This window comes from Cavia porcellus, unplaced genomic scaffold (genome assembly GCF_034190915.1).
Source record: "Cavia porcellus strain 051 isolate PalLab524CR breed Dunkin Hartley unplaced genomic scaffold, mCavPor4.1 scaffold_16, whole genome shotgun sequence".
Classification (NCBI taxonomy): domain Eukaryota; kingdom Metazoa; phylum Chordata; class Mammalia; order Rodentia; family Caviidae; genus Cavia; species Cavia porcellus.
Genome location: NW_026947499.1, coordinates 42,062,941 through 42,079,728, shown reverse-complemented (window position 1 = coordinate 42,079,728; position 16,788 = coordinate 42,062,941). Strand labels below are relative to the sequence as shown.

At 41.3% G+C, this 16,788-nt stretch overlaps 1 non-coding gene across 1 annotated transcript; it reads right to left on the bottom strand.

Annotated features, from left to right (window-relative positions):
• Positions 1-8,993: 8,993 nt before the first annotated feature.
• Positions 8,994-9,125, bottom strand: LOC111754079 (U8 small nucleolar RNA). Its single transcript, XR_002788805.1, has one exon. It is a non-coding gene; the product is annotated as a U8 small nucleolar RNA (small nucleolar RNA).
• Between the last annotated feature and the right edge of the window lie 7,663 nt (positions 9,126-16,788).

Below are 16,788 nucleotides of genomic sequence, written 5' to 3'. Positions count from 1 at the left end.
ACATAAGGAGCACAATAGTGTACACTTGTAATCCCAGCACTCAGCAGACTGAGGCAGAGGATCACCACGTGTTTAAGGCCAGCTGGGTTATATAGTGAATTCAAGGCCAGACTAAACTATACAGACCAAGACCCCCATCTCAAAAAATAAAAATAATAAATAATAAATAAATAAAACTCTTGTCAGGCACAAAAAACATAAGCAAACAAAATAATTACCAGCTATATTAACTTTCTAGAACAGATAAGCACAACTCAGTTGTTTTGTTTTGTTTTGTTTTGTTTTTGTATTATTTTGTTTTGTTTTAACTCAATGGTTTCAAACCATAGAAATAGCTTCTTTCAAAGTTCTGGAAGCTGGAAGTCTGGAATGAAGGTGCTGCCAGGGTGGCTCCCCTGGAGGCCATAGGGCAGAATCCTTCTTGCTGACGCCAGCTTCTGGTCACCAGCAGTCCTGGCATCGCTTGGCCTGTCTGCATGGCTCCACCTCTGTGTCCTTCACAGGATGCTCTCCCCTGTGGCTGCCTGTTTCCAAAGTTCCTTCTTCTTATGACACCTATCATTGGTTTGTGGCCCCCTTAATCCGTATGACTTCATTTAACCTAACTACCTCTGCAAAGACATTATTTCCAAATAAATTCATATTCATAGGTAGTAAGTGTTAGGACTTCCATATATCTTTTTAGAGGAAAACATTCATACTGAGGTACACTGACTATACAAAATTATCAGAAGGAAATGAAAGGGATGGTATCACTTGAGAAAGGGACAGAGCAGCCAAGATGAGAAGGGAATGGTCCCTAGAGGGGCTGACAGGTGAGTCAGTCTGAAAGACAACACCTACTCTTAGAGAAAGTCGTACATTCGGTTCACACAACCTGGGACTGGACAGGTGGCACTCACTGGAAGAGAGTCAGGCTGCCTACAGGAGTCTGGTGGGGAAGGTGGCCAGCAAGACCAGCTGATGGCCTCGGAGGCCACAAGACTTTGGATTTCCCGCAGGCAGTGGGAGAATAGCCACTGAAGGACAGCCATGTAGGCAGGCAAGTTCTGATTTGTTGTTTATAAGCTGTCCAGTCTGATTTGTGAGAGCAGAAGGGACCGTAGCCCAGCCCTCCCCAAATGAGAGAAAGCAAAAGCCGAGCGTAGCATGTCAGTGAAACACATACGGGACAGAGAGGCAAAAAATGGGAGATACATTCTGGACAAAACCAGTAAGAGTCATCGAAAGTTCTGAAATGATGTAGAGAGAATAATGGATGCCTACTAATAAATGATTGGTGTGGGGAGTTCAAGCGATAAAGGATGTAGCCCGAGGTTTTTGAGAGCCAGATGAAGTGTGATGTCACAAACTCAGAGGGATTAGGGCTGAGGAGGTCTCCTCAAAAGTGAGGACACAGGCCTGACACAGGCAAGACTTATATTTGGACTATCCTTCCCCCCCTCCCAGGCAAGCTCCTTAATTTAACAGGGCTAGGTGGAAATAAATCCCATTTCTAGTTATTCTTTAACTTTTGGAGGAGGGAGGTTGTTGTGGCTTTTTGTTGTACTGGGTTTGAATCCAGGGCCTTTACATGGAGCTGTATCCCTACCCTTTTTTTGTGTGTTTGAGACATGGTCTCACTAAGTTGCTCAGGCTGGGCTTAAACTTGTGATTCTCCTGCCCCAGCCTCTCAGTGTGCAGGGATTACACAGGGATTAGAAAGGCCAAATGACTTTCAGGTATGTCACTGTTCTGTGTCTCTCCTGGTGGCCCAGAGTCCTCACAAGTTGGGCAAAGTAGACCCCACTCCCAGAATCCTATTGGGCCAAGCATCCTAACACTGCATGGATGTCCAACGCTGTCCCTGCAGCGTGACATGTGTTGTAGTCAGAGGTTGCAAGGAGAACAATTACATACAGGACACATCATTTATGGTATTATTTTATGATGATCACCCAAGGAGTTAAATATAAAGAAAGTGCAGGAAATCTATCCACACACTAAAGACCCGAGAAAATCCAGCCAAAGGCCTGGATCCCAAGGCAATGTCCTGTGTGAGTCCAACTAAAGACCTAAATAAAGCCCATGACAATGCCCCCCATGAGTCCAACTGAGGTCTAAGCCCACGACAATGGCCCATGCAAGTCTGTTTCATGGTTCTGCTCTGGGAAGGCCCAAAGGTCTGAAGTGGAGGCTAGAAAGTCCATGCCAGCAGGGTAATAGAGCTGTGCCAGTAACAGTACTGGAGCCAAGAAGCAAAGCTCAAAATAAGGGCCAGGACTCACCTGAAAAGTACCATCGTCAGCAACAGTGAGGTTCCAAGCTCCTTCGAAGATAAAAACAGCTAAGTACTTATCAGGGAGCCAGTGAGACAAACTTCTCTTGGAGATTAAACACACATTTTCCCTCCACAGCCAAGAAGTGATGCTCAAAGTAAGGACCAAAGCTTCCCCAAGGTGAACCACAGCCATTTTCAGCAACAGGGTCCCCAGTGCTTCTGATGATAATATCCGAGTTCATTATCAGGGGAGCCAGCATGGCAAGGTCCTCCAGGAGAACCAATGGCTCCAAACAACAACACTTAGGAGAACCCAGGTCTCCTTTTTATGCTGGCACCAGTCCTCAGGAGGGCCGTCCACACTCAGCACCATGCTGATTCAGTCCAGCTGGTGTTTAAGTTGACCACCAGTTACCAGTCCACTACAACGTGACATCATTCCAAAGGTCACTGTAGTTTCTCTGCTTCCAAAATCCTGAATACCAACAGCCATCTTGGTACTAATTGTGCTAACTAAATGGGGAGACATGGCCAGCAGTGGTGAAACTCTTCTGGGCACTTGGCCTGAAAAGTGTTGGCCCATCCGTGCTTGGTGCCTTGGTGTGAAGCCAGATGAAGATGGGACACAGAAAAGCTACCCAGAGCAAGAAAAGTCTCCAGAAAACAGTCCAGCGGTTTGTAGGCAGACAATGGGCAATTTCAGGGTTCCTCTGTCAGTAACCCTCCGCACTGTGCCAGACATCGTCTTCCACCCAGATAGCATGTTTGAGATATAATATGGGTGAGCAGGAGAAACCCTGGCTCTCTCACTTACAGACATGTGAACTCGAGAAATCCTCCCTCCCTTCCTAAGTCTTGGTGGCCTCTGTCGTGGAACTGAGATGGCCACAGTCTTGGTCAATTTTCTTGTCACTAGGACAAAACACCCAACTCCTGTAACTTAAAGGAAGAGAGATTTATCTTGACTCATGTTTTTAGTCCGTGGCCAGCTGACTGTGGGTCAGGAAGGCCATGGTGGAAGGGTCTGGTGGAGGAGAGCTGCTCATATCGTAGCTGCCAGGAAGCAGACAGGAAAAGGAAGAGAAGAGGAAGGGACATGCACCTTCCAGGTCAGCCTTCAGTGACCTGCCTCTTCTGGTCAGTCTCTGTCTCCTAATAGCAAATCACCTACAAGGCCCCATAATCTAATCACCTTCCAAACACATGAGGTTTTGGATGCTATTTTATATCTGAACAGTCACCATATTGCCTGATGCTAGTGGCTATCACCTGTATTCTATAAGTCAAAAGAACCAGAAAAGAGGATTTTGTCTTGCTTTTTTTCCCCAGTAAATTCTTGTTATGTAGTTCAGGTTGGCCTTGAACTCACTATGTAGCCCAAACTGTCCTTGAACTCGTGGCAATCCTCCTGTCTCAGCCTCCCGAGTGCTGGGATTACAGGTGCATGCCACCACGCCTGGTTTAAGAAGGGGGTTTTGTGTGATATGATTCTCATTCTCATTCTCCTCTTCCTCCTCTTTCTCTCTGGTTGGAGATTAAACTTGAATATTAGGTATCACATCAAGCATATTGGGCAAGTGCTTTATCATTGAGCTATATCCAAACACTGCCTGCTTTTCAATTAAATTTAATTAATTAATTTTGGGGTTTTTTGCAACAAGGTCTCACTACGTAGTTCAGGTGGGCTTTGAACTCACTGTATAGTCCAAGTTGGCCTCAAACTCATGGATGTCCTCTTCCTCAGCCTCCCAAGTAACTGGGTTATAGGCATGCATTCTACATGTTCTCTTTACAAAAACAATGATAAATGCTTGAGATAATGTATAAATATCCTAATGTATAAATATCCTAATTATGATGTGATATATCAGACTAATACATTGTACCCCACAAAGATGTACAATTATCATCTGTCAATTATGAAACTAATTAATTATAAAAGAAACTAATTTTTTAAAAGATAAGAGTGCACGAGAGAAGTGCGCATCAGCATGGTCTTAGTCATGAAAGCAACAACTGAACAAAAGGGTGCAGAAGGAAGGAGTCACGTGATTCCCAAATGGATGGCAGTTTCCTGCCTGCCTTTGGAGTAATGTAAAAAATAAGCAACAATGTATGATTGAAGCAGAGATTTTGGACCTGTGGGGACTTTTCAGAAGAGGATGACAGGAGACCCCTTTTTCTTGCCTGCAAAATAAGAGTAAGCATCATACAACAAACATGGAATGGGATTAAACATTTGCCTCCCACGGCGGGGGACTTCCCAGTGTCACTGGATCTCTTTCCACTGCCACTGTCAGGAAGAACTGGGAGGACACATGGCAAATTCCTCAAAGATCTCATCTCTCTAAACCCTGAAATGTTTTTGGATGAAGTGATTAGCTTCTAAATAAAAGAGAAAAATTAACAAATGGGAGGAGCAAAAATTAGACAAGTTCAGCCTGAGTTAATGGACAGCTGGTATGTGGGGAATTTTTTCTCTTAACCAATACAAATTTCTTCTTTTTTTTTTTTTTTTTTTTTTTTTTGTCTTTTTCCTTTTTATCGGTACCAGGGATCGAACTCACGACCGTGTGCTTCCAAGGCAGGTGCTTATGCTGCTGAGCTAAATCCCCAGCCCCACAAATTTCTTCTTTTAAAAAACTAAAGTTTTAAAAAGCATAATATCCAATACTTAAGCAGTAATGGTGTGGTAGCCTATAATCGCATCAGTAGGAAGCTGGCGGAGGCAGGAGAATTGCAAATGCAAACCCACTCTGGGCTACTTAGTGAGACCCTATCTCACAAATAAAAATTTTGTGCTGGGTGTGGTGGCATATGCCTGAAATCCCAGCACTTGGGGGCTAGCAACCAAAATGACTGGTATATAGGGCTGCTTTAAAATAATGATACAAAAAAATAAAATGATACAGTGCTCAAGATAACAAGATACAGCTTAGTGGCACAAGTGCCTGCCTGGCAAGGGGGAGGTCATGAGTTTGATCCCTGGTCCCCCCCTCAAAAGATAAATAAAATAATGATATGCCCGTTTGGTGGCAAGCATTTAAAAAGATGATGTGAAAGTAAATAATAAACTAAGAAAAACATTTGCATTTCAAATTACAAAGGAGTAATTTCTCCTAACAGAGAAAGCTTCCTCAGATGATTTACACACACAATAGTCCAATACTTAAAGAATATGAAAAAAAAAAGATTAAAAAGAAGAATACAAAGGAGAAAAGTGTGTTGGCACAATTTAAAAAGATCAGTTCATGCTCTAACATGAATAAAACTTAACACAACCTCTGTGGAGAGAATTTAATAAAATCTATTACCATGTGGACTCAGCAATGCCACTTTTAGCAATTTATTTAATAGGCACAAAACAAAGGCTGAGTAAGGTGAGGATTACAGCATTATTTTGTTTCTTTTTGACACTGGGGAGTTGAACTCACAAACTTATGCCTGACAGGCAGGCACTGTGCCGCTGAGCTATATCCCCGGCCCTGTGGCATTGTTTAAAAGGCTAGAAATCGCCTCCAAATGGGACCGTGACACTGCCTCCCAGTTTGACAGTGCATTATATCCATTTCTGTATGTTAGAACATAAAAGTCAGTGGAAGATGGTTTAATGAATTGTGATGGAATAAATAAATTCAGCAGACACGTGAACAGGGACCAGAAGCAGTCAGGAGAACAGGAGTTGCCAGCCCAGTCTCAATTGCCAACCCTGGGGACCCAAGGGGGTGGAACTTTGAGGCCAGGACAGCCTTTTCAGTAGTAGAGAGACTCCAAACACCATGCTAGGATGTGTAAACACAAGCTCTGACACGGAAAGATGGCTATAATATACTACCAATGGGGAAAGGGAGATCATCACAGAATAGCATTAAAATATGATCCTCTAGACATGTAAAATTTAAATATTATGCAAAAGAAATGCAAAGAAAATTGAAAGAGAAGAGTGTATTCACCAAGCCGTCAAAGCAGTAGCTAAATACCTATCATGTGTTAAGTGCTGAGAAAAACACAGATAAATAAGAAATTGGAATGGAAGTTCCAGGAAAAATGAGCACTTTTCTGTTTTGTTCTCTGTTATATGCACAGTGTTTGGCAATAAAAAGTACCCAATATATATTTATGGAAGGAAAAAGAAATATACAAATAATAGTCCCTGTACTCAAATTGCTCACAGTTGTTTACAACCTATTGTTGACACAGACGTGGGGATAGAGTGCAGAAAATTCTGGGAGAAAGGACCCCAAGCTGGTAGGAACTTTGTGTAAACCTTCTCTCCTGTATGAGCTCCTCCTTTCTGCAAAGAAGTCATTCGCAAAGCCTTCGGAACCCATCTTCAAATCATCGGACTGCAGGGACAGTGAGGCTGGGTGGGGAGCAGAGTCCTGGTACTGAGTGTACCTCCAAGCTGAATCCTGGAATCTGGGAACTCAGGAAAGCAACATGCAACCTCCAGGAAGACTGGCTTCCAACAACGCACAGGTGACACCCAATGTCGCTCTAGAGAACTACACTGAAATCCTCAATGATGGCTCCTGAAGATGAGCAAGACTAAGTCAGTTTTCCAGTCATTTCTGTGATGCACTCAGAAAACTGGGCTGAAGAGGGAGAGCACGAGACTGCTAACAGTTCCCTGACCTCAAACGCGAGCCCCAAATGAGACGAGCTGCATTCTTCTCCAGGGAAATACAACTTTTCTCTCTCTGATTAAGGTGTTGATGATTCAATTATCTGGGCTGTCTCTGACTCATTTCTGACAGGACTTGCTTAATCACAGTTGTAGTAGAATAGCGGAAATACAAGAGGTGACAAATTTGGGCTGAACACCTGACTGAAGCTAATATGGGGAGCCGGGCAGGCCTGAGTGGGAAGGAAGGCTCTGCCCCCTACATGCTGTGCAGGCCTGGACACATTTCCTCAGTTTCTCCCTTGGTAAAATGGAGATGGTGATAACTATTTAGTAACGTGGCCGAGTAGATTAAACAGGACCACCGATGCATACCGTAATAAAACTGGAAGACTTCAGTGAGGATTAATGTTGTTCCTATTATGGATGATATTTGCTGAGCACTTACCAAGTCTACTAAGGTTTGACATACACGGCTCAAAGCAAACCTGGGAATTAGCTAGGAAATCCTTCCAAATTCTCTAAGTAGGACAACCAAGATCCAAAGGGGATGGCCAAGGCCGTGTACTAAGAAACAGTCATGCACCAGCTGTGGTGGCACAGGCCAATAATCCCAGCACTTGGGAGGCTGAGGCAAAAGGAGGCCTGAACTACATAGTGAAACCCTGTCTCTAAAAGACCCGGGGCGGGGGGTCCTTCTTTTCCAACTGTCTTTTACTTTCCCCTCCCCTCTCTTTTATTTCCCTCCCCATTTGAACATTTTCCTCCTATTTCAAAATACATTTGAGCCCTTATTCATACTTTCAGTTTTAGTTTTATACCAGAAAAACAATGCAGTACTCACACATCTGTGTCCAATTCATTTTACTTAGGAGTATGGATTCAAGGTACATCCATTTGCCTAGAAATGTCTCAAGTGTATCCTTCTTTATGGCAGAGTAGTACTCAATTGTATAAAAAACTCCATCTCTTCTTTATCCATTCACCAGTTGATGGGCACTTGGGTTATTTCCAAGATTTGGATCTTTAAACCTGTGCTGCTATAAATATGGGTGTGCATGTGTCACTGTGCTATGATGCTTTGAATTCTTTTATGAAGATACCTAGCAGGGGAATGGCTGGGTCAAAGGGAACTTCTAGTCCTAGATTTTTGAAGAATCTCCACTCTGATTTTTTTTTTTTTTTTTTTTTGAGACAGGATCTCATTGTGCAGTTCAGGCTGGCCTTGAGCTCACTTTGGAGCCCAGGCTGGTCTCGAACTCACAATGATCCTCCTGCCTCAGCCTCCCGAGTGCTGGGATTACAGGCATGAGCCACCACGCCCGGCTCTCCACTCTGATTTTCACAATAATTGCACCAGTCTGCACTCCCACCAACAGTGGACAAGGTTTCCTTTTTCCCCACAGCCCCACTAGCATTTGTTATTGGTTGATTTCTTGATAGTAGCCTTTCTTTCTGTGGTGAGATGAAATCTTATTTTAATTTGCATCTTCTTAAATGACCATTGAAGGGTTGGGGTTTTAGCTCAGTGGTTCAAGCGCTTACCTGGTAAGTGCAAGGTTGTGGGTTTGATCTCTGGTACTGAAAATGGAAAAAAAAAAAAAAACACTTAAAAGCAGCACTGTTAAATGAGTATTGATGTTGAACATTTTTTCATATATTTATTTGCTGCTTGCGTTTAGACTTTTTTATATCTTCTTGATTCAGCTTTGGTAATTCAGATCTATGTAGGAATCTGTCCACTTCTTCTACATTTTCCATCTTATTAGAATACAGTTTCTCAAAGTAGGGATAGATGAAGCCAGATGTGGTGGCACATGCCTGAAATCCCAGCACTTAGGAGGCTGAGGCAAAAGGATCATTGCAAATTTGACACCAGCCTAGGCTACAGAGTGAGCTCAAAGCCAGCCTGAGCGGCATAGGAGACCCTGTCTTGAAAAGACAAAAAAAAAAGTTAGTATACGTGATCTTCTGGATTTCTGCAGGATCTGCTGTGATTGCACTCTTCATTCATAGTTACATGGATTTGACTCTTTCCCTTTTATTTTTTATTTTTATTTTTTGATAAGGTTGGTTAAGGGCTTGCTGATTTTATTTTATTATTTATTTATTAGAATTAGGAGTAATCAGGGTGTTGCAAGTCCTGATTACACAATATATTAATCACATGTCATGCAGTACTCCAATCATATTCTATCTGCCTTCCAAAAGGAGGAACGTAAAGATTAACCCACCTGATGATATATTGATTTTATTTAATCTTTCATAGAATAAACTCTTTGATGCATTGATTCTTTGAAATTTTTTTTAGTCTCCAATGCATTAATTTGTGCTCTGATCTTTATACTTTCCTCCCTCATATGAACTTTGAGCTTGACCTGCTCTTTTTCTCCTAGAAGTTTGAAGGTCAACATTAAGTTGTTTATTTGTGCTTGCTCTGTTTTCTTGATATGGGTATTCACTGATACAAATTTCACAGTTAGGACTGCTTTTATTGTGTCCCATAAATTCCGGTATGTTATGTTGTCATTATGATTTAATTGTAGAAACTTTCTAATTTCTTCTTTAATGTCATCTGTGACCCACTGGTTGTTCAGGAGGGTATTTTTTTTCCAAATCCATTTTATTTAAAGTATAAAACAAACAAAGAAACTACAAAAAAATTTTCTTTTTAAAAAAATTTTATTTAAGGAGAAAAAGAAAAAAACAGAAAAAGGGTACAAGTTATAAAGAATTTCAGAAAAAATAAACAGTAGGAAATCACTAGTTAATAGATTACATATAGTCATCTTAGAAATAGTTGTTGAAGTTACAAACTTAAAGCATATAAAGTAGACATTCAAACAGTGAGACTGCAAACAGTTCTGTTCAATGATCCAACAAAACTCAGTAATATGGTTATCTATCTTATACACTTAAATATACACGCAGTTATATCCTTTAGAGAACTTTCTTTTCCTCTCTTTTGTACAATGACAATAACATATTTTGGGATTTATTACTCCCACCATTCTTATTACTTTTTTTGAAGAGAGTAAAACCAAATGTGACATAACAGAACAGAGTCAGTCAAATCAAAAGGATGGACATAATACATAATGTAAAAACAAAATACAAGGTGATCAACAATGGTTACCAAAATGCCTCCTGCTATCTTAAAAAGAATTGCCTATATCATCAGTTATAATAAAATTGCACAAAACAGTAAAGAACAAAACCAATAAAACCAAAACACTGGAGACATTACAGGACTTCAAAAGAAGATAATAGCCAACCAGAATGGGCGTCATAATGAATCTTATTGTCTTCACAGTTGTTGCCTATACTCTTGAACTTGGTAGTATCAAGCAAAACAGAATAGAGGAAAATCAGTCAAAGCAAGATGGTGAGGGCTATACAGGGTTTCAAATCAAGTTAATAGGAAATCAAAGCGGGTTACTATAATATATCCTGCTATTTTTTATTTATTTTTCCCTTAATTAAAAAGATAAAAAAGTAAATAATAAAAAAAGGAGATTGAGATAAAAGAGGGCATAACAACAAAATAGCGCAGGTCAAAACATAACCATTTAAGCAAAATAGTGTTTCACCACAAGATATCCTGACATAAAAGTAGTTACCATAGTGTTTCTTTCCTTGAAATCTTTGAGTATAACTTCGTATACTGCAGCACCAAACATATCAAGACAATGTAAAACCATTCAAGAGAATGACAGTATTATAGGATATTTAGAATCAGCTAACAGAAAATGTATAACCTCCTTGTCTATAAAAGTTTTTGTTTATATTATCACATAGAATAAAATCCAATAAGATACAACATGTTAAGACTGATGGAGACAGAAGAACAAAAGCTTGATGGGACTTCAAAACAAGATGATAATGAATCAGCACTAGCTATTATGATGTCTTGTTTTCTCCAAAATAGCTGTTCCTACCATCCAACCTTCTCTGCCTCATTTCTGTTGAGCTCTTTTTCGGTCGTTACTTGTCAGTTTGTCTTCTTCATTTCGCTTTCTGCTCCATTCATTGTGGCCTCTCTGCCACTGTTTCTGGAATCTTGGTATTTTTCATTTTTAGAATATCCTGCAGTATTCTCTGTAGAGTTGAATTGGTGGTTGCAAATTCCCCTAGTTCCTCTTTATCCTGGAAGCACCTTGTTTTTTCCATCAATCTCTAGGGACAGTTGTACAGGATATATTAATCTTGGCTGGAGGTTATTATCTTTCAAAGCTTGAATTATTTCCCCCCACGCTCTTCGTGATTTGATGGTTTGTGCCGAGAAGTCTGCTGTAATTCTGATGGGTGTTCCCTTGTAAGTGATCTGTTTCTTGTCTTTGATGACTTTTAATATTCTGTTCTTATATTGGATTTCTGGAATTTTGATTATTATATGCCTGGGTGTAGTTCTGTTTGGGTTGTAGGTAGCTGGGGTCCTGTATGCCTCATACATCTGAGTATCTTTACCTTTTGCTAAATTAGGGAAATTCTCCTGGATTATTCCTGTGAATAGCCTTTGTAGTTCATTTGTTTGTGTCCCTACTTCTTCTTTTATGTTCTTAATTCTTAAATGGGGTTTTGTACATGGTCTTTGCTTACATGACTTCAAGAGTTTTACCTACTCTATCTTCCAGCAGATTTAATGTTTCTGCTTTAGTATTAAGATCTTTGATTCACTCAAAGTCAAAAGCTTAGTACATGGTGAAAGATATGGGTCCATTTTTAATCTTTGATATGTGTAGAGCTAGTTTTTCCAGCACCATTTAGAAGGGCTATCTTTTTTCCAGTGAATGTGTTTGACACCTTTATCAAAGATAAGGTGGCTTAGTGGGTCTGGAGTTGTTTCTGCATCTTCTAACCTGTTCCACTGATCTTTATTTTTCTTTTTTTGCCATGCAGTTTTTATCATGGTAGCCTTATAGGATATTTTCAAGTCAGGGGTTGTGAAACCTCCTGTCTTGTCTTTGTTGCCCAGGATTGCCTTTGCTATTCTGAACTGAACTGCCACCTTTAACCATATGAAATAGATTTGTGGTTATATAGCAAAATCTAAAACAAGTCAGAAAATTATATGCAGTATATAAGTCCTTAATACATCAATTTTATGTATCGTGGTTAAAAATTTTAAAGTGGTTAGGACAAAATAGAATAGAAAAAAGGAAAGTGATAAGAATTAAGGATGGAGGACAAAGGGCCATCATACTCACTTTGGGAAACTGGTACAGAAGACAGGAAGAAAAAAGAGAAGAAATAAAAGAACATGAGAACAACCTCACACAGGCTTGAAACCACATTCACACTCATATATAAACAAGATCAAACAATGAAGGAGAAAAAAATACCACCACCACAACAAAAAATCAATGAGAGAGAGGGAAAAAAAAGAAAAAGAAAAAGATGCCCACTTCCTGGTTTGTTTCCACTGTCACTGGTAGACACCACATGGAGATAGAATCCAGATCTGTGTTGATTTATCCCAGCAAGCCAGCAGTTGTTTTATGGCAGGGTAGTGAATAACCTCAGCAAATCTACACCTTTATTTCCCCCAAAGTTCAGGCTGTGTTGTGGCTCTGGGAGCAAAAATCAGACCCTTTCAACCTGCAGCAATCAGGACACCTTCTGTGAGCTTGAACTTAGCTGGGAGCTTCTGCATGGACCCAGCAGTTGTCCTGAGTTCTGAGTTCTGAGGTCAGTTAGTCCCTCTCCATGATGGCTCCCAGTCAACTGTTCTCTCCCCCGGAATGACAGAGCCCTCAGCACTCACCCCAGCTAGTGCAGTCATCATGTCCACCACTCCTTTCCACCGCTGCATCTGTCGGTGGAGGCCTCTGGTATTCCCAGTAGTCACTGTGTGTCTCAAAGTCTGAACTGCTCCCACACGGTGAATCCCAACTCAGGCTATCTCCGTATTCACTGAAGTTTGTCTCTTTGCTCTCCTCGTGGGCTTCAATTCTTGCTTCAGATCTCCTGGGTCCAGGGTTACACTTCCTCTTTGTCTTCCTGGTACTGCAATATTCCAGTATCTGCATGGCTGCTCCCAGAGAAGCTCTTTCTTTTTGCTTAGCACTCCCTCCTTAGTCTATGGTAACTATTCAAGAAAAACTGTACCCAACCTAAAAATGGGCAAAAGGACTGAGGATAAAGCTTCATGGTAGAGTGCTTCTCTAATATGAACCTGGATTCAGTCCCCAGTACCAAATAAAGGGGAGGGGAACACTAATTTTTCTAAGAAAGAGACACAAATGTCTCACAAGCCCATGAAAAGATGCTTGATATCATTCGCCATCAGGAAAATGTAATTCTGAACCATAAAGAACAATGGGTGTAGACCTACCTAGGAAGGCCATTTTTTAAAAAATAGGGAATTGTAAAAAAACAGGAAATAACAGGTGTTTCAAAGATGTGGAGAAATTGGAAACCTCTGCTGCTCATGGGAATGTCAAATGATGTAGCCTCTATGGAAAACAAATGTGTAGTTTCTCAAACTAGAAAACAAAAAGTTATCATAAGACCCAGCAATTTCACTCATTGGTTCAAACTTAAGGGAAACAAAAATATACATCCACTCAAAAATATGTACACAAAGCTGGACATAGTGGTGCACATCTGTAATTGTTATGAGTTCAAGACCAGCCTGGGCTCCAAAGTGAGCTCGAGGCCAGCCTGAACTGCATAGCAAGACCCTGTCTCAAAAAGACAAAAATTTATAACAAAGACAAAAATGTATGTGCACAAATGTTCCTAGCAGCCTTATTGTCTATACTCTCATTGTTCTCTGTTCATAGCCAAAAAGGAGAAACAACTCAAGTATTCATCAGCTGATGAATGGATAAATAAAATATGATCTTTTCATACAATGGGAGATCTTCTTCGTCATAAAGGGAAATGCTAAAATGTGGGAAAACCATGAAAACATTATAGTAATAAAAAAGGCAGTCAGAGTTGGGCATGGTGGTAGACTCCCCCTACTCCCAGATATTCAGGACACTGAGGTGGAGGTTTACAAGTTTGAGACCAGCCTGTGCAATGAGACTCTGCCCCTAAATAAAATGAAAAAGGCTGAGGATATAGCTCAGTGCCTCCTGGGTTTTATTTCCAATATTTAAGAGGAAAAGAAGTTCACTAAAGGCAAATCTATGGAGACAGAAAGTAGATTACTGGTGCGGGAGCAGAGCCCCAAGAGTGAGTATGGAAAGTGACTACTAATGAGCACTGGGGTTTTTGTTGGTTCGTTTGTTTTCTGGTACCAGAGATCGAACTCATGACCCTGCACTTGCCAGGCAGGTGCATATGCTGCTGAGCTAAATCCCCAGCCCCAGGTTTGTTTCTGAGATGATGAAAATGTGGTCACACATTGTTGTGATGGCCACATAACTCTAAATATACTAAACCCCACTGACTTGTTCACTTTAAATAAGTGAATTATTTTTGCACAGATATAAATTACTTAATAGGGATGCATCATGAGAAGTGCCTCAGAGGTGGTTTCATTGTGTGACCATCATGGAGTATTTTTTCAAACCTAGATGATATAGCCTACAACTCCTTGGGCTACATAGTACAACATGGTTCTTCCATTGCATATATGATTGGTCACGGGCTGAAATATCATTATATTGTGCACAACAGTACGTAACTTATAACTCAACAAAACATTTTTAAAGAAAAGATTAAAGTTACAAACAAAAATTAAGGTTTTGTGCTTGCCACACAGCTTTCACACACTAAGTGATCTTTGCTGAAGTATACTTCACATATTTAGAGTCTGAAAGGTAATCGTATGGACCCATGTGGTCCCCATGGGTTCCAGGGCACACACTAGCTGGGTCGCTAAGAATTTACCCCAAGTGATTCCACCCATCCTGACCACATGGCAGCCCCAGTCAGTTACCTGAGGGCTGGGGGCTTCTTGAAGCCTATCTGGACACAGGGGCAGAAGGCCTATTCTCCAGATACCTGGGAAATTGTTCATAACCTGTCTAGTGCAGGCAGCAGTGGTGTTTTGCTATCTGGAGGAAAGATCTGCATGGCCCAGGCATTCATGGAACAGTGCAAGTTGATTTCCTGAACTTGATTTCAGCTAGGAACAATCCTGGGTCTTTCTGGTGCCATTTACACAGGGCTCTGTGGAGGAGAGGGCACGCCTTCTCCCTTACCCCTCACTACCTCCTGGCCATCAATTTTATGTCAGAACCTAAGCCAAGCTCACAGTCAGAACCTTGTTCTCAGAGTCCAGATTAAATGTCCCAAAGTATCCATAAAAGAGAACGCAGAGGCCTCTGCTGGTTTAGCGCAAAGTCTCCTCCTTGGCTTTCTCAAACCTTCCCCCTTCCTGTAGGAGAAGGCAAGGAGACAATATTCACACTGTGGTTCCTGTGACTGCTGCTCACTCCCAGTAGATAGGTAGAAAAATCATTTATTGGGGCTGGGGATTTAGCTCAGCGGCATAAGCGCCTGCCTTGCAAGCAGGCAGTCGTGAGTTCGATCCCTGGTACCGATAAAAACGAAAAAGACCAAAAAAAAAAAAAAAAAAAAAATCATTTATTTTCCTTAGTATCTTCCACATAAATGGTTAGAGATCAAAACTTTGGACCCGTAGGGGAGTAGGCTGAATAATGGCCCACAAATGCATCCTCATCCTAATCCCCAGAACATTACCTTACATGGCCAAAGACATTTTCCAGATGAGTTTGCAGATTTTTAAAATTTTTTTTTAAATTAGTACCTGTTTTTAGCACATGATGATTAGATTCATCATGGGAGCTGGTACACGGACAACTTTGGCATGAGTGCTGCTGAAGCAAGCACAGTTGGCACACAGACATAGCACATCTTAAGCCTTTTCTTAACCTCTGCACCTTCTTTCCCCTCTCTCCATATCTTCGTAGGGAGAGGAGATGGTCATGGTTTATGCACATGGGCCCAGTGCCACAAGCATCCTTGTAAGAGAACAGAGGAGGATTCAACAGTCAGGAGATGTGACAACCAATGTGTTGTGGGACCAGGAGCCAAGGAATTTGAGAAGCCTTTAGAAGCAAGAAAAGCCAAGGAAATGCTCCTTCCAGAAGGAACATGGCCCTGCCAACCCACTGTGCACTGTGACCTCCAGAACCGTAAGAGAAAAAAATCGAATTACTTTGAACCAAGGTCTGTGAGAACTTGTTAATGCAGCAACAGGAAACAAATATACATGATGCCTTCCTTATGTTTATTGAGTAATTCTTATTAAAATGAATAATGAAGGAGAGGATACACATTTACCTTACTCTTCACCACCCCTTAAATATTAATTTTATTTATTTATTTATTTACGGAACTGGGAATCAAACTCAGGACATTGTGCTTGCCAGGCAGGCATTGTGCTGCTGAGCTATATCCCTGGCCTATTACCAATTTTATGTCAGACCTTCAGACCCATATTTTACTGAGGCTCAGAAAGATTGCATAATAGAAATCCTTTTGTGGCTTTACCCAGAAAAAACTGACTGTAGGTAATATGAGCCAGAAGTTGGAGAATGACTCCGAGCAGGTCAAATCATCAAGGATGTCCTGGCTGGGGACAAGGTGAGGGCTGACCATGAGTCTTCCCAATGATATGTGGAAGGCCCAGGACACCTCTCTGTCTAAACTCCTCGTCTTTCAATAATCTGTCTTGGGAGCCTTGCCAGGCCCTGTGCTATGTGCTGAGTGCACAGAAAATGAGACTATCCCTGCCCACGTGGTGTCGTGATACTGACAGCCAAGTGCGAAAACACATTCATCAGATCGTCACCTTGCGGAACGATGCATTGCAACTGTGCTAAGTGCTGTGGCAGTGGAGGGGAAGTGGGGTAAAGTGACACTTGAGGGACAAGTAGGACTCAGGGGCTATTAAGACAGGGAAGGGAAGGGCCACCTGCCTTAC